We start from the raw sequence: 22047 nt of genomic DNA, 5'->3' as shown, positions 1-22047 counted from the left end.
ATTTTAGAGACCTACAGTTTGGGTGAAGTTTTTTAGAGGTCCAATGGTCAGAGGCATCACAGGATGTCCCCTCCAAAGTAAAAGACAAATTATTACATCATGTATCCCCTGCAATGAAGAAAGAAATACAGCACCTGGCAGAACTGTTTGGGTTCTAGAGGAAGTACATTCCATAGGAATCCTGCTCTGGCTCATATACTGAGTTACGGAGAAGCTGCTAGCTTCAAGTCAAGACTAGAGCAGGAAAGGACTGTGTCCGGGTTGTGAAGCAAGGAGCTCTACTCTTTGAGTTAAATGATTTAGCTACTGGTGTTAGCTGTGTTGATGGTGAAAAGATTCAGTGTGCAGTTTATGGCAAGACTCAGAGGGAGAATCACAATGTAGGCCCTAGGATTCTGGAACAAAGTCATGCTACCCCAGTAGAGAATTATACAACTGTTTAGTGAACAGTTCCTGACATATTTTAGATTGTAAGGGCTCAGCAGCAGTACATCTTACAATGGAAAAGGTAAAAGGTGCACCTAGGATTGAGCCCAAGCAGAACCAGAGGGTATGAATAAGCTGTATGAGCAGGTGGCCTAGATATGCTGTCACCTATAAGGACTGTACAAGCATCCCCCTTCCAGCTCATATTTATGGCCATATAGGAGAGCCCAATATGACCATCTCAAAGAGGAGGAAAAAACCTGAACTTGATTTACAGAGGGGTCAGCTCAGTATGTCAGTGTAAACAGAAAATGGATAGCGGCTGTATTACAGTCACACTAAAGGGTGACTTTGAAAGACAGCAATGAGTGAAACTTCAGAAAATCTTCTTAATAAGTGAAACTTCAAGTGGTGTGTCCCATTATCCACTATGTGTGGAAGAAGAAGTGGCTAATGGTCTGGTCAGCTGGTCAGTTGTCATCATCGGCCACTATGGAAGTGGCTCAATAGGCATGAGTGGAATGACTATGGTGGTAGAGATGGAATCTGTACATAGGCCTTAGAACCTGGTCTCCCAGTTATCAGGGGCTATCTAGCTACTATTCTTCCAATTGTCTAGACTGCCAGGAACAGAGGTCAATATCGAACACCTGACATGGCACCACATTCCTCAAGGAGAACAGCCAGTTGGAGGCAAGTCCACTATATTAGGCCCCATCTGTGCTGGAGCTATCAGAATTATCTTGTCAGGGACAGATACTTATTATACTTGCCCTTGTTATGGGATTGCCTTTCCTTTCTTTAGGACCTTACTTAGCACTATTCGGGGGCTGCGGGAATGCTTGATATGCAGACATGGAATCCCACACAACATAGCATATGACCAGGAAATACCTTTATGATGAAGGAATTGTAGGAATAGCCTGTGGGACCATGGGATTCACTGATTATATCACAGACTTCATCATTCAGAAGGAATTGGCCTCATAGAGTTTGAAAGTGGAAGGCCTACCTGGAGTGCCAGCTTGGAGGAAATATTTTGCAAGGAAAATATACCACCATTTCGAATGCATTATATGCACCAAATCAGAGACCTTTATATGACACTATGTCCTTAATAGGAAGAATACAGGGATCCTGGGACCAAGGGTTGGAAGCAGGAGTGACTTCGCTTATCATTACTCTCAATGACTCACCTAGGATAGCATTGCTTACCATCCCCACAACTTTGTTTTGGAGGGTTAACGTCCTAAACCCCCAAAGGGGCACACTATTGCCAAGGGACATAGTAAGGACCCCAATGAGCTACAAGCTGTGGTTGTTCTTGGCACTTTGAACTCCCCATGTTTAAAAGCCAGGAGGCAAGAAAGAAGCCATAGTCTTGGAAGGACAATTGTCCCTAATCCAGCAGGTGGAAGTAGGACTGCTTTTACACATGGAGGAAGGGAGGAATACATGCGGAATTCATACAATTTGCTTTGTCACCTCTTGGTACTTCTTTGCCTGATTATAACTATGGATGGACACGTGTAGCAAACCTGGCTTAAAAGAGTATGATTCATGGCTGCTCAGACCCCTCAGGAATAAAGTTTGGGTCACACTATCAGGTAAGCTACTAAGACCTGAGGAGGTGATAGCTGAGGGTGAGGAAAAGTTAGAATAAAGAGCCGAGAAGGGACATGATGGGCACTTATTGTAGCCCCAAGACCAAATGCGGTGATAGCAGCTATATTTTTTGTCTATTAACCTCCTTCTGCAGAGTATACTCTTAGGGAAAGGAATCAGAGCCCTGGGAAGTTGTCATAGAGTTTCATTTTTGCTTTCATTGTTTTTTGCCAATGTCATTATTAGTTGTCAAAAAGTTTTATTTTCATCTTATAGTTGATAGCATTTTTCTACATTTTCTTGGAGTTCTTACATATAGTTCAGCTATTTTTACTTGCCTAAAAACATTTAAGCTTCTAATTAAGCATATAAATGTTAAGAACCATATATAATTATCATAAATACTTAAACGTAGCTTATTAAATTCAAAAGAGGTGACTTGTATAATCTTAGGCATTGTAAAAATTGTAAGCCTAATTTTAAAATGATTAAATAAATATCAGAAATGAATACCATTTTTAAAAATAGTCACTACTTGTCTTTCACAGTAAGTATCAACATTATAAGTGGTAGCTGTGAATTTCAGGTGATTGCTGCATGCTTTCTTATTCATTGATTAGAGTGAAATCTAATGGAACTTGTTTATGCAACTGACAATTTATGTTTGTTCAGCTCTTTACCAACTTTTTAAAAATAATATATCATTTGGGATGCACTGAAAACTGAGTTAATTAAGGGATATATCATTTTTCCTGTCAAAAACTGAAACTCAGAGAGACTTGGTGATATATCCTATTCACACAGTATTACATATTATAGTTGCCTTTTGAACTTTGGGTTATGTTGCTCCAATTTCCATTCTTCTCCCAATACTTTAAGTGACTTCCCCTTCGAAGTGACATCCATGATGTTTTCCAGGCAAAACACACAATGAAGTCATGATACGAAGGATTAATTCTTTTATTTATAATGTTCAGTGGTTTTCTACACTATTAAGAAAACTGCACCATACTTTTGACATGTTTCCAGAGTTAGTAACCTGTATTAGATGTTCTACTACCGGCTGTGATGCAGCCACTGCCCATGTTGATGTTTCCTAGTTTTAAAAATGATCTTTAATTATCCAAAATAAAATGGAGGAATAGGGAAAGATGCAAAGAACGTTAACTTTCAAATCAACATTCCAAATGAAATAAAATGGTTTTCCACACACATTTGGGCTTATGTTCTGTGATAAGCAGCAGACCAGTGTTGAGCTTCATGCTGTTTTTCTGAAGCTCCTTTATTTATTTTTCATTAATCTGTCTCCCTTGTGTGCCTGGTGCTCAGTAATCTGCTCATCTCTAGCATGATCTATACTATAATCCATTGCTTCTCCCTCCATGCATTTTAATGAAGCAATTTTTGCCTCCTTTACATAACTGCTCTCCTGATTTCATACTACAACATCACCACTTATTGTCACATCACTGGAAGCAAATCGTTAAGGGAATACCTCAAAATGGGATAGATACAGATTTTGATCCCTCCCCCTCTTTTTTTTTAAAAGAGAACTTTGAGAACTCAGCAGCGTTTTCATCATTTCATTTTCAATAGATGCTCAGAGTTGTAAATAAATAGATATCTCCTGGATAGCAATCCCGCTGGGAAAAACATTGGCAACCTGAATCTGTCCACCACAGTTCCTGGCTTCTTCTTTCCTCTTCATGCTCCATCACTTGGCCGGGTGTTCTAAATTCCGACCCCCTGCCCTGGGCCACCCGTCTGGGATATATTCTGTAGCTGCAAAACCCCAGAAGAACTGTGTAGAAAGTGCTTGCCCACTGTTACTGTTTGGTTTCTGTCTTCCTGCTACCGTGTCTCACTCCTCTGTTTCCTGGCCACTGGCCGAGGCTTCGACCTTCTGCTGTGCTCTGCCCACCGGCGTTTGCACATTCCAGGCCTGTGTTTGTCTGCCTGGCTTCTGACCTTTGCTCTCTGTGTGAGGTCTGATTCAAGGCCTGGTTCCGACTCTAGTGTCCTGGCTAATGTCCCTCTCCTGGCAGTTCTCAGGGAACCAGAGTGCTTCTCATTCTGGACTTCTGCTTCCACAACTTGCCTCAGCCTGCACCTGTTGCTTGTCTCTTTCCTCCCTTCCCAATCTTGTCTTAGATTTCTGGGTTATTCATCTTTCAACAACCAGCTATTAAGTGCCTAATGTGTGTTGCTGATAAAAGCTAAGTAAGACATAGATCCTGCCCACACCAACCAGAGGATAAATAGACCCCAAAAGGGACAGATTCAGATTCTGTGGAACCTGAAGCTTATACAAATGTGGGGACCCTCATCAAGAAGAAGAGTGCAAAATTTCAAATACACATTTAGGAAAGAGCCTTGGAAAGGGTTTATGTGAGCAAGGGCCCTGAAGTTTCATTAACTCCACAGTAAATTCACCTATGTGGATAAGTAATTTTTAAAAGGGGTCAAATTCTGGAGTAGAAATACGCAGGGAGTATTATGAAGGCATCGAGGAAAGGCAGCTAACCCACACCTGGATGGCTTCCTGGAGGAGGTTACCACTAATCAGTTTAAGGGCCAAGGATTAGAAGAGGGGGAAGGAGAAAGAGGCAGGCAGAACATTCCAAGCAGAGGGTCCAGCATATAGGCAGAGACTGCAATAGTGAGTCCTGGGCACTTCCAATGGTACTATTTTGCTGAAGTGTGAAAGGTGTAACAGGTAGAATGAAACGGTGATATTGGAGGAGGACATTGAGGCTAGAGCCCCATGCATGGCGCAGTAAAAACCTTGGATTTTATCCTGTTGCTTAGATTATCATCTCAGGCAAACCACTCTGGTAGGAAAATGTACAAATGTGGTTATCAGTTAGGAGATGTGGCAGTTATTCAGAAAGGAGGTGATGAGTTAAGAACTAAAGTCATAATAGCAGGAACAGAAAGAAGAGATGAATCAAGGAATATGTAAAAGATTAGATGTTGGGCTGATAGTCAAGAGGAGCCTCCGCGCTCTCTAACTTGGGGGAATGAGTGGATGATAGGACCATCAAATGAAAAACAGAGTAGAGAAGGAAGGTGATTTAAAGGGAGACAAGATGTTTAGTTTTAAGATAAGTCAATGGAGGCATTCTTGTAGAAAAACGATACCTGAGTCTGAGACTGGGGGAGAAAAATGGGCACTAGGTGCAGATTAAAGAAGCATCAGTGTATAGGTAGTAATTGGAAGCAAAGGAATGACTTAACTAACCCAGGGAGGTGTGGAGAGAAAGAAATGCAAGAAACAGGGATAGGAACCTGGGAAGGGAGCTCAGGAAAGTGTTGGAGCAAACCATAGGGAGGTCAGGAGAGGCCAGTGTCCCAGCAGCCAAAAGAATAAAAAGGTCAACATGCCAAACGCTGTAGTCTTGCAATAAAAAGACTGAAAATGTGTATTAGGTTTGTCAGTAGAAAGTAATCGGAGATGAGGATGAGAACAGTGATGGGAGTAAGCCAGATTTCAATAGGCCGAGGATTGGATGAAAAGTGAGGAAGGAGTGATGAGCGCGGGACACTGTAAGGACATTTTTCGAAGAGAAGGAGTTAAAAGGTATTAAGCGTGAGCTCCAGAGATGAGAGATACTTGAGTGTTTTTCTGTTTAACATGGGAGATGCTTGAGCTTTTAATAGTAAGAAAGGTTGAATATTCAGAAGACGAGATAGCACGCGGGATGGGGCAAGGTCCTGTTATCTGTGACCATGTCGGCCTGTTTTCCCTGAGGACTCCAACTCTTGATCCTATTGCGCCTGGAAGATGAAATTGAAAGGTGACAAGTACAGATCTGACTGATCGGTCTTGACATCTTTTGTTTTTTTGTCAACTCTGAGGTTCGGTGATTTATTTATTGATGGCCCAAAGAAACATAAGTGCATTTGTTGGCCTACAGTGGTCAGGTTACCATGGAGTGAGAACAGGGGAAAGAGTAAAAGGAGGTGGAAAGGAATTATCCTTACCCTGTAACATCCCTCTCCTTTCTGTAATCCTCTTGCCCTCACTGACTTGCCTGGCAGAGAGCTATTTTCTTTGAAGGGAATAGCATTCTTTGGGGGGAAGAAAAAGATCAGGTAATGGTGAGTTTGCTCTTGTTCCTGGAAACCTGTGATTTTAGGCCATTATTAAAACTGCTAGTATCCATTCTAGAGGCAAAGGAGATCAAAAGCTATGTCCCAGAGGCCAGCTCAAAGCTGTGAAACAGATCCCATTTGCTAGCAGCTGAGAGCAGAGAAAAGTTGGGCACTGACAATAAACCTGAAAATGCTTTATAAACCAGAACATACTCTACAAATGCAAGTTATTTCCATCCTTTCACAAAGCTGTTTGCAGAAATATTTGCCTGAAGACCTCATAGTACTCAAAATAAAGCAATAGTAGTACAGAGGCAATTGTGTTCCTTTATAAGCATATGTTTTATTGCAGCATAGGAAACTAAACCTCATTTTCTGCTTAGTGCCCACCTGACAGACTTGGTGGAATACAATGTCTCCTACCATCTCTCACTGCTGCAAACTATATGCTGAAGCAGACCCGTTATGAGTAACCACAACACAAAATGAAAAGCACTTTTCTGCCATGCCTCCTTGACTACTATGTGAACGATTAACATCCAATAAAAAAACACAGTACCAAAACCCAATTAGTATTCGTGTTAAAAAGATGTCCACCCATTTCACAGAGGAAAAAAAAAAAACTATGTAGTTATAATCAGGGAAATGATGAGCTATGGGCAAATAAAAAAATAAAAAATAATTAGAATTCATGGTGGGTAATACATTTACCATTAGTGCTCAGAGATGCACTGAAATTAAAACAGGAACATTAAAAAAAAGAAGATGAAGAAAGCAAGCAGGAACATTATCTTGTGTGATCCAATTTTCAGATACAAGAGAATCCAAATGTAATCATTCTTTTTCAAACCCAATGATCCATATCTTACTTATTGATACCTGGGTATTTATGAAAATGACTTTATTTCTCTAAGTCAAGGCTTTATTTCTGGTTAAAACACAAATTTCTGGGAAAGGTAGTATTTGAAAATTCTCGTCTTTATCCCTAAAAGTGAATGAATTTCTGGTCTTCCCTGTGAAGTAGGAGTGAGAGAGAGAGAGAGAGAGGCGAGACAAAGGGAAGCCTAGGATTCTATTCACACTTTGTGTGAGGCATTATGGCAGAATTGACGGTAATGTACCCAATATCCACTCTTCTCTGTGGTACCAGAGCCCCAGTTTTCATTTTGGGTAGACATGTATCCATAAAAGACCATGTTTCTAAATTTCTCCCCACCTCACTTCTTGCATCTAGGGGCAGCCAATAAGGTTTAGGCAGTTTTTTTTTTGTTTGTTTTGTTTTGTTTTGAGCAGAACTTCTAAGAACATTTCTTAAAAGAGGTACAGGCCTCTTAAGAGCATGTTTTTAGCCTTCCCACTTCCTTTAACCTTCTTTCTGCTAGGAATGCAGATATGATCACCAACAAAGGGCTGGTATTCTGGCAACCATCTTGTTAACATGAGGATAAGAGACAGTACTGCCAGAACAGAGAGCTGAAAGGAACCTGGTGACAATAGAGAGTTCCTACACACCAGCCATGGACTGCTCAGTTTTGGATTTCTTATTATGCAAGAAAGAAATCATAGTTAAATCACTTTTTTTCAGGTCTCTGCTATTCACAGTTGAACTAAATTCCTAACTGATATAGATGTAGATATGCTTTATAATAAACACACACACGTGCTAAAATAAAATAAAACAAAATTTAAAAACCCTGGGCAGAGTTCTATGTCAACTTCTGGACCCCACAACTGAAGATGGATATGAACAACTTGGTAAATTTTCAGAGGAGACCCCCTCCACACATACACAAATGCATTACCTTATCCAAATACATTGATTATACATGTGATTACCTATAGTATTTTACTGACTTTCATGATGGAAATATTTCTTGGTTTTAAGCAGCTCACAATCTGTGGTAGAACAAGCAGACGCAAGCATGATAAAATATGTGAAAAACAGTAGCTGGAAAGACAAGTTAAAGAGACTAGACGTATTTGGAGAGAATATAAACAGTGACAAAGAATGTCTATCCAAAAGGATTATTACACAAAGAATTTTGACCTGGCAGTTCCCATATCATGTGACAACCAAACGAGTAGGAATGATACTGATATAGAAAGGATATTAAATGAAATGGGAGCTCAGAGCTGGATTAACCAAGAAGCCAATGAAGCTTGCCCTTCAAGGCCCTTCATTTTGCATGGTCCCCTTCCAAGATCTCAGGATGTACACTAGCCATATGTTTGTTCACATGTTTTCTTTTCTAAAATTTTCAAAGTTAAAAATTTTAACCATAATCAGTTCGGATCACTGTTTCTTTCCAGTTTGACTTCCTTGTGTCACACTTCCTCTCGTGTTGAATGGGGGTGGGACATCTGAGGCATCTCTGGGGTCCAAATAAGAAGAAGTTGAGCTAAGGATGCCTTAATTTGCATTTAGTGGGACGCAGATACTTTATATAGGTGGAATAATACAATAATTGTCCTTTTTTGTGACTAGGTTATTTCACTGAGATGTCTTCAAGATGAATTCTAGCTGTAGCATGTGTCAGCATCTTCTTCCTTTTTAATGATGAATAATAATCCTTTATGTGGATATACCACATTTTGTGTATCTGTTCATCTTTCGCTGGACACTTAGGTGGCTTCTACCATTTGACCTAGTGAATAATGCTGCTGCAAACATGGGTTTACAAATATCCCTTTAATAACTGGTTATATCTGATGTGTAAAATTTTAAGTGAAGAATTAGGTTCTCATTGATGTCTAGTTAAAATGAAAGTTCTCATGAATAAGAATATTTTTTTAATAATGCAGTATATGCAGTCAAAACCACCATATATATGGTCTTTTTTCTTTTTGATAGGATTTGTACAACATAGAATCTAACAGAATTTCTGTACTTATAGTACCTACAGCACTACTACAAAACATTGATTTCTATGTGTAAAGTCACATTTTATGCATCCCAGCTATCAAAAAAATATTTTTGATCAACTATATTAGAGGAAAGACTGATCGATCTTTCTATTTTTCCAATAGGAAATGTTATAAAATCATTCCTATGAAGAGGTGATCAAATACTATGCAACCGATAAATGTAGAAAACAAGTACAACAGAGGTGAGTCTAGCAGTTAATGAATAAAACATTTTATTTTTCTGGATTTTGTGGTGTTTGTGATCTTTGTCAGTTTAAAAAAACTTACAATATGTTATGACTTCTTATCTCCTTTTAAATATATATTCACATTCTTATTTTACGTGTGTACTATTGTGTTCATTTTCTTAAAGAGGGCCCCCAAATTGTATATATTTGGGGCCTCACGAAACCTGGCTCTGCCCCTCTTGGGGTTTCACAGACCTCCTTAGTTCTTTGGCTCAAGAGGTCTCAGTTTCTTTACCTCCTTCCCACTACATGTCCCAGCCTCTTGTGTCCTGGTGCATTGTATAGGGAATGTCCACATGCGGTATTCAGGCCCAGATTGAATGATGCCTGTTGTACTGATGGGCACTCAGTCACCAGATGCCAGGTGCCGAAAAGTGGACTCCTCTAAGCCAACCACCATGGGGCAGGGCTCTGGGCACAGGTTAAGGAAGTTCATACCTAATTGACAGTTAGGCAGTTGGTGGTAATGACTTGGCTCCCGTGAGCTACTGTGAATGTGCAGTTATCTTTCAGTTTTGGGGCAACTTTCTCAGGATAGGTTCACGGGCTTCTTCACCGTACTCCCTCCACACTTTTGTCCAAGATCTGTGATTTCTTTCTGGTCTGGAGGAAATCTCACTGCTTTTTCTGAGTTTTTGTCAGAGGGACTCCTTCTCTTCTGAACATTTTTTCCTGTTGTTCTTTCAGTATAGATTTTAATGGCCCCTCAAAAGTACACCCTAGAATTGTTAACAGCTAAAATTAGAATTCTCCTTTCCTGAGGTGACAGGAGGGGATGTTAATCTTCACGTCCTCCCAGGAGAGTAAGAGAAAACATTTGTATTCTATCCCTTTAAATCAGTAAAGCAAGGGAAGACATATCACACAGTTAAGTTGTCATATTAAAAGAGCCTCACTATTATTATCCTGGCACATAAATGATAAGGATTAATAGAATTTTAGAATTGAAGTGGGCTTAGTGATTCTCTTGTCAATCCCCATAATTTTGTGGATGAAGCACATAAAATCCCTAGAGGGTGAACGACACTGCTGAGGTCACGGTCATGTGAGCCACAGAGCCAGGCCCCGCTCCGGACTGCTTAGTCTCCAGTTCAGTGTGTTTTCTCTCTGTCACAGTCACATCACATGTGGTGAGAAAGTTTGAGATAGAGTTGTTGAATGCCATGTTAATTCTATTTTATGAAAATGGATTTAGAAATTTTTGCTGGAGGTTTAAAAAAATTGAGTAAATTCTCATTTACTTGAGTTGGCTTGAGTTTGCCCTGCCTGGAGGCTTCAAAAAAGGCTGAATTTTCAAGATCCTTTTAGCCTTAATAGTGTATGATTTTCATTCATCTAGCCTCTTAAGCAAGAATTTCTTGAGGCACCTTCTATAAACAGAGCATCATATTGTGTACACAGGATAAAATAATGGGATAAAAAATGACATGTAAAACACAGAGCTCTCTGGTGCGGTCAGATTCCTGCCATTTAGATGCCTAAGCAAAGACACAGGCTGTCCAAGGTATAAATTGTAAGTAGCCAGCGACCAAGTGAAATGTTTGTTGGCCAAAACTGATGCTAGAGCTGTGTTCTCTGCAGTGGTAGTGAACTAGATATCCAAATACAATGGGTTTGGGTCAGCTGAAAATAACTACTCTAAAGATACAATGCGGATGAACATCAAAAACATTATACTAAATAAAAGAAGCCAGATCAAATGGTCATATATTGTATGATTTCATTCATATAAATAAATATCCAGAAGAATGTGCATCCCCAAAAAACAGCATTCTACTTTCTGTCTCTATGGATGTACATTTTTCTGGATATTTATATAAATGAAATCATATGATATGTGACCATTTGTGTCTGGCTTCTTTTATTTAATATAAATGTTTTTGAGGTTCATCTGCATTGCATCTTTAGAGTAGTTATCATTTGATACACTACTTCTGATGGACCACAGGAAAAGTAAAAATTAATCATATGTAATTATCTCAGCTATGGAAAGAGGAGACTTAAGATTCAGCTCATTTCCCCAAGTTATGTCTCTTCCTATGCTGGATTCTTTGTCTTTATTCGAAATGGGCGTGGCTTGTTTTTGCCAACTCAGTCTCCACACCCCTAGTAACAGCTTCTGATTTTGTATAGAGCATAGTCTCCCCCCAGCACAGTCTATGAAGTTCAGGTAATGCTGATCCAACCTCCTTATTTCTGGAGTGGGCACTGATTTCAGGCTGTCCAATAGGGTTTTCATCCCCTTGACCACAGTTCAAGAGGGACACATATTCCAGTTGCAGGGATCCATCTTGGAGCTACAGAAATGTGTTTCTTTTTTGTTGAACTTGAAACTGGAAGGTGTAAGCCTGAAAAGAAAGCAGAAGGAAAAGAAGGTGTTAGAGAGCCGAATCCTGGGGACATTGTTGAGCCACTTTGTCCAGGCATGTTTAATTAGTTACAAGCCTGTTTTTTTCTTTTCTTTTCTTACAGCAGTTTGAGTTGGGTTTCTGTCACTTACAGCCTGTCACTACAAGGCACCAACATAACCATGCTCACCTAGGGCTGGGGCAGTGTGGTTGAGGACATTCTATCCCATTACTCAGGAAAAGCCTTAGTGATCTTCAAAGTAAAGACTCTCATACTCTGTCTGCTCAGCTCGTCTGGACAATACTTTCTTCTGTTACAGACACAGTGGGAAAGTAAAATAGTATTTGAGATTTTGATATTTACCAATCTACTTATTTATACCTTGAATCTTTTGAGCATTTTTAGTATTTTTAGTGTAAGTTTATATGAAAGGAGAAAAAAGTCTAAACTTTCTCTTTGGTTTCATGACATTAGATCCCTAGTAGAAATATTCTTTGGTTCAGTAGATTGAAGGATAGAATTTCATTCAATGGCATAGAAAAAAATGTAGGTCATTTTACTAATAAAAACCTTGAGAAATAACTTTTTTTTTTATCATCAAAGTCTTTCTGATGCAAGTTATCATAAGCACAGCAAACACATAAAAATAGCCTTCAAAAATTAGAGTGGCTTTTTTCCTGTCTTTTTAGATTCTCATGTTTCACACTAACAAAGATGGTACCTTTTCATATTCCCTAAAAACATTCTCCTTTCCAACATGACTCAAGGTTTTAAGATAAACTCCCAACTAAAGTTTGGTAACAAATAACAAGGAGAGATGTTTCTTTTCATTTTCTCTTTTGCTTTAATTGAAAAGAAGATAAATTATAGAGGAATAGACCTAAGGGCATATTCTTTTAGTCAAGGATTTATCTTTTTATTGCAGAGATTCACCTCATTTTTGGACCTTTTGTGAAGAGCACCAGAAATGAAATGGCTTCATCAAAAGGTATCTTGGCATGCAGAAATTAATGAATCAGTTTCTTTAGAAATTTAGATTTTGTACATTTACAAAGCCCTTAATAATCTAGTTGTATATTGTTATGGGCCGAACTGTGTCCTTCAAAAAGTTATGTTGAAATTCTAACCCCTACTACCTTAGAATGTGAACTTATTTAAAAATAGGGCCATCACCATGCAATTAGTTAAGATGAAGTCATATTGAAATAGGATGGGCCCCTAACCCAATATAGTTGGTGTCCTTACAAGAAGGCAGCCATGTGAAGATAGTGACACTGACACAAGATGAGAATGCCATGTGACAATGAAGGCAGACATTAGAGTTATGTAGATGTAAGCCAAGGAACACCAAAGATTGCTAGCAAACCACCAGAAACAAGGGAGAGGTAAAGAAAAATTTCTTTATGGATTTCAGAGGGAGCATGCCCCTGCCGACACCTTGATTTCAGACTTCTGACCACTAGAACTGTGAGACAATAAATTTCTGTTATTTTAAGCCACCCAATTTATGGTATATTGTTATAGCAGTCCTAGGAAACTAATACATAATTACATTTTAATACAATTATATTTTATATAATAATTTTTTACAATGACAAAAAAGAAAGGCTACCCTATATACGACCTCTACCGATATCCATATCAGGAGGCCTCAAGCTCTTTGCCACATCTGCTGTGAGGATGAAGACCATCATAAGCAATCAGACTGTTGATATTTCAGAAAATGTCGACATCACTCTGAAGGGACTCACAGTTATTGAGAAGCGTCCCACAGGAAACCCGTGGAGGGCCTTTAATCACATCAGTATACAAGTCAGTCTCCTTGGAAAGAAAAACTGGAGGCTCTGGGTTGACAAATTAGGGTGTTTTAGTCATTTCTGGCTACTATAACTATATATTGGATGGCTTATAAACAACAGAAACTTATTTCTCACATATCTGGAGGCTGGAATATCCAAGATCAAGGTACTGGCAGATTCAGCATCTGGTGAGAATCTGTCTCCTGCTTCGTAGATGACTGTCTTCTTGTTGTGTCCTCACATGGCAGGAGGGGCGAGGAGGCTCCCATTTATGAGGGAAGAGCATGTTCAAAGTGTGAGGCAGCCCACTTCCAACACCACCGCATTGGGGATTAGGTTTCAACACATTTAGGGGCAACACAAACATTCACTCTATAGCAGTAGGGAAATAAAAAGGAACTGTCTGCAGTTTGGACTGTCTGTGGTCATGTACAGAACATGATCAAGGGTGAGATACTGGGCTTCTGTTACAAGGTGAGATCCATGTAGTCTCACCTCTGATTAGCATCATTGTCCAGTAGAATGGGTCTATTGTTGAAATCCAGAATTTCTTGTGTAAAAATTGCATTCATAGGGTTTGAATGAGGCCAAACATTGCTTGTTCAGTATTTTGAGCCCAGAGAGAAGTTAAGTTTTGAAGGAAATAACATTAAATTTGTATCAAATTTAGTTGCTTTGATTCAGCTGCTTTGATTCAGCCACACCAGTCAAAAGCAAGTATATCAGAAAATTGTGGATGGTGTATGTGTCTGAAAAAGGAACAGTACAGCAGGCTGATGACTAAGATCTAACAGTTTTCCAGTATGGAAACAACAAGGTGCTAGAGATTCCTAAGACTAAATTGTGTTATTTTAAAGATGCAAAAAAAAAATAGAGAGAGAGAGAGAGAGAGAGAGAGAGAGAGAGAGAGAGACAGCCAGATAGGTCACTTGGTAATATTATGAACCATGATTCTTAAAAAAAAAAAAAAATTATGATAGAACTCAAAAAACCCTGAGAGCATGTTTGGAAGCAGGTGGTGTCCTGCACAACTGCTGGTTTTTTGCACTGAGCCAAGCTCCTTCTTAAAGCCAGAGGTTCTCAAACTCCAGTGTGCGAACTCTAGGTGAGATCTCTGCATTTCCTCCCTCTCTTGCCTTTTCCTCTACTTCCCCTTGCTCCATTAAAAAAACAATTCTATAAAACCATGAAACAGGTTTTATGAAAACACTGGGAAACTTTAGATAGGACATCAATAATAGAACTGTTTTATTTTTAATGTGGTTGTTCTATTATTTTTGCCAAACCATGAAATACTCCAAACACACAAGAATTCAGACTGCCAACCACTTGGAGAATATCCCCAACTTGTAGCCATCCCTGTGTGGCATCAGAGAATTGCCATGGTAATTACCTAGTGCTGTGGATTTAAACCCTGGCTACACATTAATATGACCTGGAAAAATTTCAAAGCCTTCTCATTCCAGACCAATTAAATCAGAAACTCTAGGGAGAAGGCCTAGACATCAGAAATTTGTAAAAGATCCTCAGATGATTCTAACATGCGGCCAAGATTGAGAACAAGTGGCTTAATGTGTTGTGTTACTGCTGGAGTTCGAACACTCTGATAACGAGAGGCAGAGGTGAGCACTCATCTCTGACCCTTATAGCCCTCTGCTTTTTGTTTGATTGAAGTTATATAAAACCTGAGTGGAACTAAGACTAAGCCTGGTAATTGTCATGGCAATGCCCTAGATTTTTCTATCAAATCCAATCTTATTTAGGATGGGGGATGCAGGAGTGACTCTGGCGATGTTAAAATATTTCTGCTACTGTTTAGAATATTCAGCATTAAATTGAACAGTTTTTCCATAAAATTTCAAACACTAAAACTTTCGAGAACACCAGATCTCACCTGAATCAAAAAAATTTATCATTAATTATAAAGTATGCTTTATCACAGGGAATTGTCTAGGCAATCAGTATCGTGTATAGCCTTTAATACCTCCTATCTGCTGAATGTGAGTTCTGCATATTGATAAAAAAATTTGCACATTTCTTTGCTTATGCCTCATCACTTCCTTCTTTGATTGAATATGAAATAAGCGGGATTTGAAAGTCATAGAGCTAGCAGGGACCTGTGGAAACCATTTTATCTAGTCCTCTGACTTTACATTTGGTTGCCTAATTCACTATGAGAGTCAGGCTACTATGGTCTTTTGTTAAATTCATAAACATTCCAGCACAGACTACTGGAACATCCTTCTAAGGAGACTCCTCCTTCTTGTCCCCACCTTTTCCCCCCCATATTGCTTTTAGAGTGATTGTTCTAAACACAAATCCAATCAAGTCACACCCTTCCTTGCTTAACATTCTCCAATGACCATGTTTGCCTCAGGTTCAAATTCAAATTCCTTAGCCTCACCTACAATCATCTGAGAATTGATCTGACCCTGCCACCCTCTGTAGATTCATCTCCTAGAGCTCACATTTCTCACCAGGGATCGAAATGGTCTAAACACAGTTCTCCAAATGTCCTATCTGACACCATACCTTTGCACATGCTGTTTTTACCCTCTACGATGCTCTTTCTCTCCCTATGTAAGGAGACCCTTCCTAAATTCTTCCATTTGGATAGTTCATATCAGGGTGTAATGATCAGGGGAGACATCAGAAATGGCAACACAAGGTATGAAAAGTAGGAGAGGACTTAATGAGACCAGGGTAAAAGATTGGATGAGTGGTATTTATATCCTGAAATAAAAGGCCTTCTTAATAGTTTTCATATAAAAAGCTTCAAAGTTACGTGTAAGACCAAGATAAAATGGGTTAATAATGGAATCCCTCGGAGTGGTGGTGGTAGTGGTAGTATTTCAGTGTCCCTAATGGGAGACAGAATGGTATCTTTTATTTATCTATCATCTATATCTGTCTGTCTGTCATTCTGTCTATCATCCATCTACTTATCTATCATCTTTCTTTAGTTTGATCTTAGGTGCAGAGATTTAAATTAATCAACTACTCTCCTCTGTTCATGGCATATTACTATAGCTCTATACATAGACGTCATTCAATCTAGCTTTTTTTTTTTTTTTTTTTTTTTTTTACTTTTTATAAATTTTTATCCAGATCTTCACCCCTATTCCCTTCTTCCCATGTAGGGAACTATTCCAATATATTTAATGAGGGTTCTTTTATTTGTCTGTGTACTTTTGGGGGTATATACATATAAATTCACTTCTAGTTACAGTATGTTCTCAATCTCATTCTATTTTTATTTTTTCACCGTGTTTTTAATATTACATGTGTTGTATATCAGGCCTGTGGCCTTCTACCTGCTGCAGCCACCATACTTAAACTATCCACCTTCCCTTCCCTGTGCCAGGTAATGAGCACCCAGATAGCCCTCAATTCTCTTTCTACAAACAACATCGAAATGTATATATTCTTCTCTATGTCCCTTGTAGATATATGAGAAACTACCTTTGTGATAGTTTCCATACTCAGGAATGGATTCAAGATATGCGCCCACTTAATCTGACCAAATGGTGCTATAGATTTGCCAGTTTGTGCTGTAGAATGTGCACCAGTCTACATGCCTACCAGCAGAGCACGGTATCTCTACCTCTCTACCAAACTTGGCAATACCCAGCTTTCCCGTATCTGCCCATGTTACAAGAGTGAAGTGATGGCCATTTTCTTTTTCTTGTTTTAAACAGACTTTATTTTTTAAAGCAGCTTTAGGTTCATGAGAGCATTACGAGGAAAATAAAGAGAGTTCTCATGTATACCCTGCCCCCCACCAGCCTCCTCCATATCAACCTCCTTCACCAGAGTTATAACTGATGAACCAACATTGACACATAATAATCACCTAAGTCCAAATTTACATTAGGGATTGGTGTTAGACATGCTGTAGGTTTTGACAAATGTGTAATGACATGTGTCTGCCATTATAGTATCATATAGAATCGTTTCAATTCCCTAAAAATCCTCTGTGCTCCACTGATTCATCCCTCCTCCTTCCCTAACCTCTGGCAACCACTGATCTTTCTATTGTCTCTATAGCTTTACCTTTTCAGGAATGTCATTTAGGTGGAATCATAGAGTATGTATCCTAGAATGGTTCCTTTTACTTAGTAAGATGCATTTAAGATTCCTCTATGCCATTTTTTAGTTATTCACTTCTTTTTAGCACTAAGTAATAGTCCATTGTCTGAATGTGCCACAGTTTATTCATTCACTTACTGAAGGATGTCTTAGTTACTTCCAAGTTATGGCAATCATGCATAAAGCTACTATGAACATCTGTGAACAGGTTTTGGTGTGAATTTTCATTTAATTTTCGTAAATTCCAAGAAGTGCCATTGTTGGGTCATATGGTATGAGTATGTTTCGTTTTGTAAGAAGCTACCAAACTGTTTCCAAAGTGGCTGTACAACTTTGCATTCCCAACAGCAGTGAACAAGAGTTCCTGTTGCTCCGCATCCTCACCAGCATTTGTTGTTGTCAGTGTTCTGGATTTTGGCCATTCTATTAAGTGTATAGTGGTATTTCATTATTGTTTTTATTTGCATTTCCTTAATGACACATGAGGTGGAGCTTCTTTTCATATGCTTATTTGCCATATGTATATCTTCTTTGGTGAGGTTTCTGTTCAGGTCTTTTGTCCATTTTTTAATCTGGTTTTTAGTTTTCTTATTGTTGAGTTTTAAGGGTTCTTTGTATATTTTGAATAATAGTTCTTTATTAGATGTGTCTTTTGCAAATACTTTCTCCTAGTCTTTGGCTTGTCTTCTCATTTTCTTGACACTGTCCTTTGAAAAGCAGAAGTTTTTAATTTTAACAAAGTCCAGCTTACAAGTTATTTCTTTCATGGACCATGCCCTTGGTATCGTATCTAAAAAGTCATTGTCATACCCAAGGTCATTTAGATTTTTTCCTATGCTATGTTCTAAGAGTTTTATAGTTTTGTATTTTACATTGAGGTCTATGATCTATTTTGAGTTAATTTTTGTGAAGTGTATATGGTCTGTGTCTAGATTCATTTGTTGGTATGTGCTGTCTAGTTGTTCTAGCACTGTTTGTTGCAATGACTACCTTTTCTCGTTCGATCTTTTGCCAAAGATTAGTGACTACGTTTGTATGTGGCTATTTCTGAGTGCTCTATTCTGCTTCATTGATGTATTATGTCTATTATTTCATCAATACTATGCTGTCTCAATTGCTGTAGATTTAGAATAAGTCTTAATTTGGGGGAGTTTCCTGACTTTGTTCTTCTTTTTCAATATAGAGTTGCCTATTCTTGGTCTTTTGCTTCTCCCTATAAACTTTGAGTTAGTTTGTCAATATCCTAAAAAAAAATAACTTTCTGGGATTTTGACTGAGATTGCATTAAATTTATAGATCAAATTGAAAAAAAAACTGACCTCCTTTTGGTTTGATTTGCATTTCTCTGAATACTGATTAGTTAGAATACCTCTTCATATGCTGTTTAGACTTTTGGTTTCTTTTCCCGTAAATTCCTTTGTTATATTCTTTGTCTGTTTTCTTCCAAAGTTTCTACAAATAGAAACAATTTTGCTTTGCAAAATTTCTGTATATATACTTTGGACATTGGTCCCTTATTAGTTTTACATTTTGCAAATATCTCCTCCCATTCTTCTGTCTTAACTCTATCCATCATTTTGTTTGTTGAATAGAGATCCTTAATTCTGTTCTAATCAAATTCATTCATTTTTGTATGAATTTGTAAGGTTTGTGTCTTTGGGGTTTTATTTAAAAAGTTTTTTCTCACTTGTAAGTTACAAAGATATTCTCCTCTATTTTCTCCTATTAGCTTTATAATTTTGTTTTCTATGTTGTGATCTTTAATATACTTGTGACCACTTTTGGTCCAAGAGTTACTTTTTTTTTCTTTATGTAGTGAATCAATTTTCCTAATTCTGACTTCAAATAATTAATTCTTTTCTCATTGATTTGTGGTGCCACCTGAATTAGAAATTAAGTCAGGTTTTGAATTTCATTCTGAGTGAGTTTGGGTCTAATTCTGAGCATTCTATTTTCTTACTTTTGTCTATATGTTTATTCTTACAGTGCAAATTACACTTTTATTTTTTAATAACAGCTTCATTGAACATGCGATGGTCTGTGATGATGAGTTTTCCTCTTAGAATTTCTTTTTTTGTTGCTTAGCTATGTATGAAAATTTGTTCTTCTATTAAACTTTTAGACTCAACTTATCAATTCTTCAAAAATTGCAACTGTCATTTTGTTTGGCATTGCATTGAATTTATAGATCAAATTGGGGATAATTATTATTTTTATAGTATTAAGTCACCCCATTCAAGAATATAAATGATCTCTATACTTATTCAGGTCATCTTTATATCCTTCATTGAATTTTTATTTTTCTTCATGCAATCTTGCATAATCTTGCCTAAATTAATTTCTAGATCTTTATGGTTTTGAACTATAAGTGGTGCTTTATCTTTTATATTTTATAACATGCCTTTTATGATTTTGTAAGTTTAACATTTTTAAGTTGATGTGTATCTGGCAACCATGCTTAGCTATTTGAGTAGTTATGGTGATTATTTTGATTCTTTTGGAGCTTTTGGATCACACGGTTCTTTCATTTTGTTTTAAGTCTCCAAATCATAAATTTGGTGGCTTAAGACAACAGAAATGTATTCTTTCATAAGTTCTGGAGACCAAAAGTCTAAAATCAGTATCACTAGACCAAATTAAAGTGTCAGCATGGCCATCCCCTATCTGGAGAGTCTAAAGGAAAAATTTTTATTTGCCTCTTCCATCTTCTGGTGGCTGCCAACATTCTTTGGCTTGTGACCACATCATTCTAATCTCTTCTATCATGGTTACATTGCTTTTTCTCCTATATATCCCTCTGCCTCCCTCTTATAAGGATACATGTGATTGCATTTAGGGCTCACAAATATAATCCAGGATAATCTCTCCATCTTAAAATCCTTAACATAATCATGTCTGCAAGTCTTTGTCCTATAAGGTAACATTTACAGGTTCTAGAGAATAGGAACTGATTTTTTTGCAGGGCCATTATTCAACCTACTACACTTCCTCCAATATGATTGTGTGTGTGTGTGTGTGTGTGTATAAAATTCAGTTCTCAACCTCACATGTTACTTAATGAGGAGACACTAGACCAAGACTTTTCTACCACAGTCAGATACTAGAGAGGAATCATACAATTTCTATTCCTATATAACATTTTTTTGGAAGTTGTTACTCACTGTAATTAGATAAAACAATTGGAAGATATAATAATTAGAAATGAAGAGTTAAAACTCTCTTTTCAGATAACTCAATTATACAACTGGAAAATCCAAAAGAATCAATTAAAACGTACCTCAAACAATAAATAATTTAGTAATGTGGTAGCTTATAAAATCAACATTAAAAAGTCAGTAGCCTTCATAATAAAAACAAAAACCAATTGGTATTGACACATAAATAGAAAGTCTAGTGGAACATGTCATGGAGGAGAGGATCCCTTCCATGATATTAAAAAAAGAAACTAAATGCCAAGGTAAAACTTGATTGGAAATGTTCCAAATTTGTATGTGGAAAATACATCTGAAAGTTACAAAAGTCAATTTCAACAAATGGAGTAATGTGTCTTGTTCTTGGATAGAAAAACCCAACATCAAAAAAATCTGTTTTCACTATAAATTTATGAAATGCCCAATAAGAATATCATCAGATTCTCCCCACCTTCTCCTCCTGGAACTAGACAAGTTGATTATAAATTTATCTGAAAGAACAAACAAGCAAGAATAGCTAAAACACCCCAAAAGAAACAAGCGAATGAGTAAGAGAATGGGAGGAGTTGCAGTTACTAAACATTACAACGGACTGCAAACCCTTTCTAATTAAGACAGTTTGGTATTGACACATAATAGAAAGACTAGTGGAACAAAATAGCAAAATGAGAAGTAGACTAAATTGTATATGGAAATTAAAGACAGTAATTCAAATCAGAAGGGAAAAATACATATTTTTTTAAAAATAGGTATTTTTAATAACAAAGAAAAGATTGTGGTTACTTACAGAAAGATTAGCACAATTAGGAAAATTTAGCATAATATTTGTCAATGAAACTCAGCTGACCAAATTATTAAAACGTTGTTCTTACTTTGTAGTTCTGGATGAGTGTCAAAGATAATGGTTCCACTGGGTTCACTTTAAACTAGAGCTATAAATTTTTAATAAGTAAATTAGATACTGTGTATCCAATATTGTGATGGTAACTATGTTAACACAAACATACACATATACATACGTGTGTGTGTATAATATATATGTATATGTGTGTATTGTAACTTTTACTGACATAAAGGATGTTTAACAAGCACTTTACAAATAGTAATAAAATATACAATACTCTCTATCATAAACTCCATATAGTTAATTGATTCTCACAGATGCTTTCCTTTGTTTTTGCCAAATGCTTATCCATAACCAACTTATGGTTGCAATTGATGAGTATAATTTTCACATTAATGTAGGTAGATATTTTTGTTTACATTAATGAATAAGATGGAAGTAAAATTAGAAAGACATAAAGGTGAATCTTGACTTCACATATTTGTCAATGATGTGAC

General features: G+C 37.5%; 1 long non-coding RNA gene across 1 annotated transcript in view; it reads left to right on the top strand.

Annotated features, from left to right (window-relative positions):
- Positions 1–22047, top strand: part of LOC107498610 — a 140189-nt gene that overhangs the window by 75888 nt on the left and 42254 nt on the right. The window contains exons 2-3 of the long non-coding RNA XR_004952550.1: positions 9154–9233; positions 12553–12615. This is a non-coding gene — a long non-coding RNA (uncharacterized LOC107498610). The remainder of the gene's footprint in view (positions 1–9153; positions 9234–12552; positions 12616–22047) is intronic.

The sequence above is a fragment of the Rousettus aegyptiacus genome, unplaced genomic scaffold (genome assembly GCF_014176215.1).
Source record: "Rousettus aegyptiacus isolate mRouAeg1 unplaced genomic scaffold, mRouAeg1.p scaffold_m13_p_8, whole genome shotgun sequence".
Classification (NCBI taxonomy): Eukaryota; Metazoa; Chordata; class Mammalia; order Chiroptera; family Pteropodidae; genus Rousettus; species Rousettus aegyptiacus.
Note: the sequence above shows the minus strand (reverse complement) of the source record. Positions and strands in the feature narration are given on the sequence as shown.